We start from the raw sequence: 8,206 nt of genomic DNA, 5'->3' as shown, positions 1-8,206 counted from the left end.
CATACGAATCAGAGAGTAGAGAGAGAATGAGATAGTGTTACAGAACAGGCACTGACATATTGGAATATTAATAACAGGCTTTTCTGGTCTAATAGACTTTGAGATTGAGGAGGGGCTCTAGTTCAAGTTGTTGGGTTTTCTAATGTGATTAGGGCCAGCCGCCCAAGCATTACACATGGCTGCATCTCTCGAATATCACCACCGTGTTTATAAGCTGTTGCAGTTTGAGCCTGGTAGCCACCAATTTATACTGAACATCAAAAATGACATTTTGCAAAATGACGGCAACATCTCGTTAAACAGATGTAACAAATATGATCAATTTTAACTTAACATGTATGGAAGCAAATCAGACTCATCAGATTCTGAATTTTAAAAGCTGCTGAATTTCTTACTTTGAATTTTTTTTGCATCAAAATTACGTATGTGAATTTTTTATGCCTGAATTTAGCTCATCAAAATTCTAAAAACCAGTTAAAAATTCAATGTCTTCAAAATTCACCATCAAAAAATTCAATGTTCAAAATTCGCCATCAAAAAATTCAATGTTCAAAATTCGCTGTCAAAAAATTCGCTGTTCACATCCGGGGGACTCAGGCGTAAACAATCGATCCTGGCCAAAATCGAACCAACGCCCAGCCAATCACGTGGCGGTCCTCCGGTCATGTGACGCAGACGGTTCATCTCACAAGACCGGGGTCAACCACGGCTACCAGCATGAACGACGGCGCTTCAGTGAGTGTATTAATCCTTTTTGTCCTGTATGTGGTTTGTTTTTGTGAGAGTCAGTAAGCTGTAATGCATGCCGTTAGCTGCGCTAGCACAGCGTTAGCCGCGCTAATACAGCGCTAGACAGCGTTAGCCGCGCTAATACAGCGCTAGCACAGCGTTAGCCGCGCTAATACAACGCTAGCGACGTTAATACAGCGTTAGCCGCGCTAGCCGCGCTAATACAGCGCTAGCCACGCTAATACAGCGTTAGCCGCGCTAGCCGCGCTAATACAGCGCTAGCACAGTAATGAGGTCATACAGACAGCACGTTCTGCAGCTGGGTAGTTGAGTAACAATTTTATAAACGCACAAATGGGTGGAAGTGTGATTTATGCGCCCGAAAATGCAGTTAAGTCACAGAGCAGTGCAAAGAAACTGGTCGCCTAGCAAACTGAATTAGTCTAGGGAACACTTTGTTTATTATGTGTGTTTTCTGCTCAAGTTAATGTCCTGGTTTGATTCATTTTAAATTACTCCTGATCTTGAAAGGTTTTAAACTGTGCAGTCAAAGTAGTTATAACTGTGAGCGAATAGCTTGAAATGAACTGTCCTAGACTCTGTTCATAGCTGACCACAGCATGCTATATCAAGAGTTATTGTGCAATGATAGTGATAAATGCAGCCCATTTTTTCAACTGTTTCCTGTTTAGTATGCGTACCCTAGATTGTTTTTGATCATTTGTTGTAGCCATTTATTTAATCAATTTTAATCCACTCCATAGCAACACCGTCTGAACTGACCAGTCTGTTGAAATTCTGGACTGGATGGGAGACTCTACCAAGAACTCTCTCCTCAGAAGTAGTGAATGGCAGATACCTGACAGCCTCCACCTGCTATGAGACCTTACACATCCCAGGACATTACAAGGACCACACATCATTTAAGACTGACATCCTGGCCTGTATTTGCACTTGCCAGTCAAGATATGCTAGGTGTTGTTCTCTAGTTAGTTTTACTTGACTGACAAAACTAAGTGCACTTTTGGATTCCCTCCCCTACCTGTTCTCCCAACTCACCTGACAGGTTATCTGGCTCAAGTATGCGTGTTTCTGCCATACATTTAAAGTATCTGAAGTTAAGAATATTTCTGGTGAACAATACATGCAATCACAGCATTAAAGCAGGAGTTAAAAATGAACTGGACTGTACTGACTTTATTTTCTCACTGGTGAATGGGATGAAAATCCGTTGCAATATTACAAAACAGCAGCCTATAAATATATACACACATATATATATATATATATATATATATATATATATATATATATATAGGCTTTATTTATAGGCTGATAGTATGTGTATATATATATATATATATATATATATATATATATATATATATATATATATATTACGACAAATACTGTCAGAGCAAAAAATATTTTTAAATTGGCTGTCACTGTCAACCTACTTCAACAGGCATTTTTTTGCACATTGAAATTTGAGGTTGTTTGAATTACACTATCTCAGAACAATGATTAAGAATCTATAATACTGAACAAGTAGATCAATAATCTCAGATTATGGGTGAGTTGAAATATGAAAAAAATGAAGTGGTCTATGAAAAGTCCAGTCTTCGAAACCAGACACGTTGTTTTGTGTAATTTCTTTGTAAATTAGCCCTGCATCCAATCATTACCATGACATTGGCATAATGGAACCATGACCACATATATCCTTCTGAATATAGTGGCATTTTTCCAATGGCAAATTTTCATGCTTTGACAGATACAGTGGTGGAAAAAAGTTTTCAGGCACCTTGAAAATTTTCCACAATCTCAAATATTATCATGAAATATTTGTTGGAAAGTCTTTTGTGTTTCAAAAGGTGTGACTGCATTAGACAGACACAAATGATGCTTTTTTTGTTTATTGTTTACATGACTAACAAAACTAAATTCTACCAAAATGACCCAATACTCAAAATTTCTTATTTTTAAGGAACCAATGAATTTCAAGTTTTTATTGACTTTTTTAGGATTTGTTTCGTATTATAGCTGTGACTGAACTAATAGAAATTGCATTTGAAGACCTCAGAGGGATTCTTAATGCAATATTTCACAAATGTATGAGGTGTCCAAAAACTTTATTCCACCGCTGTATTTAATAGCAATCAGATATGCTTATGTTAGCAAGACAAATAAATGAAAATTTCAGGCTTTTATCTTGAATTATTCTTGAGATATTATATATAATATATATAGCCTCAAATTTGAATGTGAGAAAAAAAAATACTGAAACTAGGTCTACGGTCCACTTAAAAAAATTTAAAAGTATTTGACATACTCAGCTAATATTTCACAGATACCATTATCTATACATGGGACAGATATATTAAGTTCCAGTAAGTTGTAAAGGTGCTCTGGGGATGTGACCATTCTTTGTCGCCCAGCTGCTCCTCTCTCTGAGTGCACAGTTGCAATGTACCGATTCCTGTTTTCTTTTTCTGAGCTAATAAGATGGTGTAGCTGTGTCAGTGCATTTAAAATAGCTGGGCAAACTTCTACTTGGTTAGATAAAGCATTTAAAAACACAAGTTCTTGTGTGCAAGTGAACTCTAAGAAGTCCAGATCCAGAGGCATGCGTCCCAGAATATGCTCCAAACAAGAACAAAGTCTCACATAAAGATGATTTAACAATAGTTCCTAGAACAGAGAAAAACAAAGCTATATAATGCAAACCACCAATGGGAAAAATGACTTAACCTGACTGAAAGACTAGACTGCCTCATTAGACATTTCTTTTAGAACAAATTAAGAGGAGGTTACACATACTAAACAGGAAACGGTTGAAAAATGGGCTGCATTTATCTATCATTGCACAATAACTCTTGATATAGCTGTGAAAGAATGGTTGGCTAGGAACAGAGCAGTCTAGGGCAGTTCATTTCAAGCTATTCGCTCACAGTTGTAACTACTTTGACTGCACAGTTTAAAACCTTTCAAGATCAGGAGTAATTTAAAATGAATCAAACCAGGACATTAACTTGAGCAGAAAACACATAATAAACAAAGTGTTACCTAGACTAATTCAGTTTGCTAGGTGACCAGTTTCTTTACACTGCTCTGTAGGGTTGCCACCCGTCCCTTAAAATACGGAAACGTCCTTTATTTGACAATTAATTGTTGCGTCCCGTATTGAATCAATACGGGATGCAACTTGTTCCGTATTTTCATAAATGCCCCGTACACGTCTGTCACACACTCATCAAAACTGCATAATGAATAAAATAAAACACAGGAAATATTAAGGGCAGCCAATGTCATCTTCGTAGGACCTTTGTAGCGAGGACCCGATGCCAGGTCCAGTGGACCGACTTCAGACGTCTCTGTGTGTCCCGTCCTGTCCGGTCCTGTCTCTGGTCGCCAGGTTACAGACGCTGCTGCACCCGCACGTTTAAAAATGTCTACACCTGAAACTCCACCACGTCTAAAGAAGCAAAAACGTTTGCAAATGTACAGACTGGAGTGGGAAGAGTGGAACCCCTGGCAATGGATACAAGGCAAACTGTGTTTTCTGTTGCTCATGGACTGGCTGAAGTAAGGCAGCATCAGGAGACAAACATGTAAGAAACATGAGAACAGAGAGAACCCAACCAGCAGGTCACAGTTTATCATCATCTAATCATCTCCTGAAGTCCATATGGTAAGTGGACATCATGATGAGATCAGCTAGATTTCCTACAGTGTATGGCTGTGAATTTACCAGAGGATGCTTATAATAATGCTGCTGTGGCCGTAGACTGTACACTATTTTAGTGACTCAGTAAATGCCTAAGTTGGTTATTATTTTTTAATGCTTTTTAGTTTTTAATAAACATTTATTTAATAGCCTATATGTAATCAAACATGGCCTTTGCCTAAAAAGAATAATATTTAATTGCACAAGTAAAAGTATAGTAATTTTTAAAACTGTTCAAATTATATGTTGCTAAAAAACAAAAAAACACAAACAAAAAACACATAGTAATATGTCAATTAAAAAAGCCTATAGTATGGCATGTTCCCAACAAACATCATAATATAGCATGTTGCTCTTAAAACGTCATAGTATAGCATGTCGTCCAACAAACGTCATAGTATAGAATGTCACTCAAAAAATGTCAGAGTGTAGCCTTTGGTCTAAAAATGTCATACTATAGCATGTCGCTCCAAAAACGTCAGAGTATAGTCTTTGGTCCAACAAACGTCATAGTATAGCATGTCATTCAGAAAACGTCATAGTATAGCATGTCGCTCTAAAAATCTCGTAGTATAGCATGTCGCCCAAAAAACGTCATATTATAGCCTTTGGCCTAAAAACATCATAGTATAGCATGTCGCTCAGAAAACGTTATAGCATGTTGCTCTAAAAACGTCATAGAAAAGCCTTTAGTCCACAAAACGTTGTTGTGTCCCGGCTGTCTGAAGTAGGTGAGGAGCAACACAAAAACAGTACAAACGCTGGTTTCCAGAGGGTTAGACGAGTATTTATTTGAAAGACTAAGTTTACAACAACACAACATGTGAGGGGGTTAAAAGCAAATGGGTGTTAGTAAAATAAAAATAAATAAACAGAACTCAAAGTGAACTTCATGTTGACATTGATGGGCATTCCAACCAGGAACAAAGTAAAAGATAATCAATACAAAAAAAACCCTCTTCCTGTTCACCTCTTAAAACCCCAAAACACACCTCAATAGCACTCTAAACTAAAACTACCACTGGGTTTCCTGTTTTCCTTTGTGAACAATTCAAAGGTCCCTCTCTATCTCCCCACACATCCACCAACCACTGGAACACATCTCCAAAGTTCTGCTGGGCCAGCTCAGCTTCCCCTCAGAAGAAGTGGCGCCACCTGCCAGATGAAGGAGCCTTTTGAGAGGCAGCTGCCATCGTGATTGGACTGTACTTTGGTCTGTTCCAATCCAGCTTCAGCTCCAGAGACGGCAGGCGGGACGAGTCAACGGAGGCCTGGTGGACGAAGGCATGCAGCTGAGAACAATACAGAAAACAACAGAGGAGGAGTGCAGCGGCCCAGAGCCAGAACAACCAGAGTAGCATCATATGTCTCTTAGAAAACATCATAGTATAGCCTTTGGTATGAAAAAACGCCATCATATACATCGTATATTGTACAAATAACAAGTCAAAGGAAAGAGACATACATTGTAGAATTGTAGTAATTGTGGGCTGACTGATTTACTGATTATCAGTATTTTATTTTTTTGCTGATTTATGGTAATAAATACATTTAAAAAGGGCGCTACTTTGGCTCTGAACCTTTATCTACCTGGTCGCTCTGTCTTCTGGAGTGATTTGATTGGTTATCTGTCACGAATAACACTCCTTTAACTTAACATCTGTAAACAAAACAAAAATGTATCAACAAAGTTTTCTGTTAGAGTTTGTGTTCTTCTAAGTTTAACTCCAAGATTTTAAATATTTTCATTTACTGCAAATGAATATCGACTCCAAACGTCTCACTAATAATCATTATCAGCCTTAAAAACCCACAAAACACCCCTCTATACTCGACCACACTTAGTACAGTCCGGTTCCCCCTTCTATAAATCTGCTTGGAATCTTCCACTTCCTGTTTGTCAAAGTGGCCTTCTACCTGGACAGGTTTTGTTGGAGCTCATGCAACAAACATTTTGGGTAAGTGCACTTCAATATGGATGGATGACACTGAATTAGAGTGTGTTTTAATGAGACTGAGTTAAGATGTGTAGCTCTGTCATTAAATAGTAAATTATTTCTCAGAATTCACAGAGAAAAGTCTGAAATGTTTGCTAGGTTAGCGTGCCACATGTTCTTTGGCTCAGCTAAAGCTAACTCTCTCCAACTTCTGGATCTCTTGAGTTACTTGTTAAAATATCTTGCTACAGGTGCTGAAGCTCAGAAAGTCTGAGATGTTTGTTCAAAATAAGCTCATTCTCAAGTCTGATCTGAACTGTCCTCTTTTGTTTGATCTTTCCCTAAACTTAGGAGTTAATGACAGAGCAGCACATCCAGACTCAGTCTCATTTATGTAGAGATTAAACTTCAGTGTCATTCATTGATGTTAAAGTGCAGTTTTTCAAATGTTTGTTGCACATGCTCCCGACCAAACCAGTCCAGGTGGAAGACGATGTGAAGAGAAAGCTCCAGAGGATGAATATCACACATTTACGTTGGAAATAAATGTCCTTTCATTAGACATTGTCATGCAAAAGTTGGCTTTCCCTTTAATGATGTTCAAATCTTTGTTGAGTGTTTTGTTGATGTTGGTTTCTAAATGTTTTTTGACACTCGGCCCCAAAGATTAAAACCTTTTACAGCTCGCAAGCTGCAAAAATTCACACATTATCAACTATGTTTCTGACTAAACTAAGATAAAAAGTGAAAAACTGCCTGATTCTTGCATCATGAATGTAAATCTTTTTGGTTTTTATGACAGTAAACTGAATATATTTGGGTTTGACATTTTATAAACCAAAACAAGAAATGAATTACTGGAGAAAACAATCAACAGATTAATGATCAAAGAAAATGTGTTTTCCAACATATATGGCTGAATTACTCCAACATTACAAGATACATACAACTTAAATTCAATTTTATTTATATAACGCCAATTACAGGTGAAATTGTCTCAAGACACTTTATTTTTCCATTTTCTGTCACATTTAAAATATGACAAAGTAAGAAATTTAAACCGCTTGACTAATCCAATTTATTATTTGGTTTTTAAGAGACTAATCGACAACTAATAACTTTCTCCACTAAAACTAATAAACATGAGGTCAAATAGAAGGAACAGTTTTAAATACTGCAGTCCCACGATGACAAGAATAAAGTTTCTCAACAAAAACTAAATCTGCTGTTGGATTCCATTAAAGTCCTAATAAATGATAATAAAGTGTGATTCTAAAGGTTTGTGGTGCTAAAAACGTCCAAGTAAAGATATCAAGTTGAAGATCTGGATGGAGGTTGATAAAAGTTTCTCTCCCTTCATTTCTCTGGAGCGACTCCATGGATTTTATGGATGGTGGTTAAAGACCTGCTCTTCTAGTCGTCTTCCTTCTAGTCGCTGTAAAAAGTCAGTCCATCCTGGCCGACATCAACACCTCTTCATGACAAGTTGTTCTGCCTCCGACCTGGTGGAAACTCCAGAAACTCAGGAAAACCCATGGAGACTCGAAGAACTCGTGGAGACTCGAAGAACTCGTGGGGCGGGGGAAGGTGTGGTGGGTGGTGGGGGGAGGTGGGGGAGTAGAGGGGGGAGGCCGCCACCCACCTCCCCGCCTACTCTCCGCCCTGACTCCACCCAGACTCCGCCTTGGCTCCACCCATGTGGTCACTTCAGAAACTACGATGCCAAAGGGACGACGAAATCATTTCTTTTCATCTGATCTGTAGCTCAGTGAGTTAAGGATTTGCCTATGGAGCTGCAGGTCGCTGGTTCAAG

At 38.2% G+C, this 8,206-nt stretch overlaps 1 long non-coding RNA gene across 1 annotated transcript; it reads left to right on the top strand.

The window, feature by feature from the left end:
* The first annotated feature begins 343 nt into the window (after positions 1 to 343).
* On the top strand, positions 344 to 1,910 carry LOC129347301 (uncharacterized). The gene is made up of 2 exons (XR_008599334.1): positions 344 to 735; positions 1,494 to 1,910. It is a non-coding gene; the product is annotated as an uncharacterized LOC129347301 (long non-coding RNA).
* The last annotated feature ends 6,296 nt before the right edge of the window (positions 1,911 to 8,206 follow it).

Source organism: Amphiprion ocellaris, chromosome 17, assembly GCF_022539595.1.
Source record: "Amphiprion ocellaris isolate individual 3 ecotype Okinawa chromosome 17, ASM2253959v1, whole genome shotgun sequence".
NCBI classification, from domain to species: domain Eukaryota; kingdom Metazoa; phylum Chordata; class Actinopteri; family Pomacentridae; genus Amphiprion; species Amphiprion ocellaris.
This window is presented reverse-complemented; position numbering and strand designations above follow the sequence as displayed.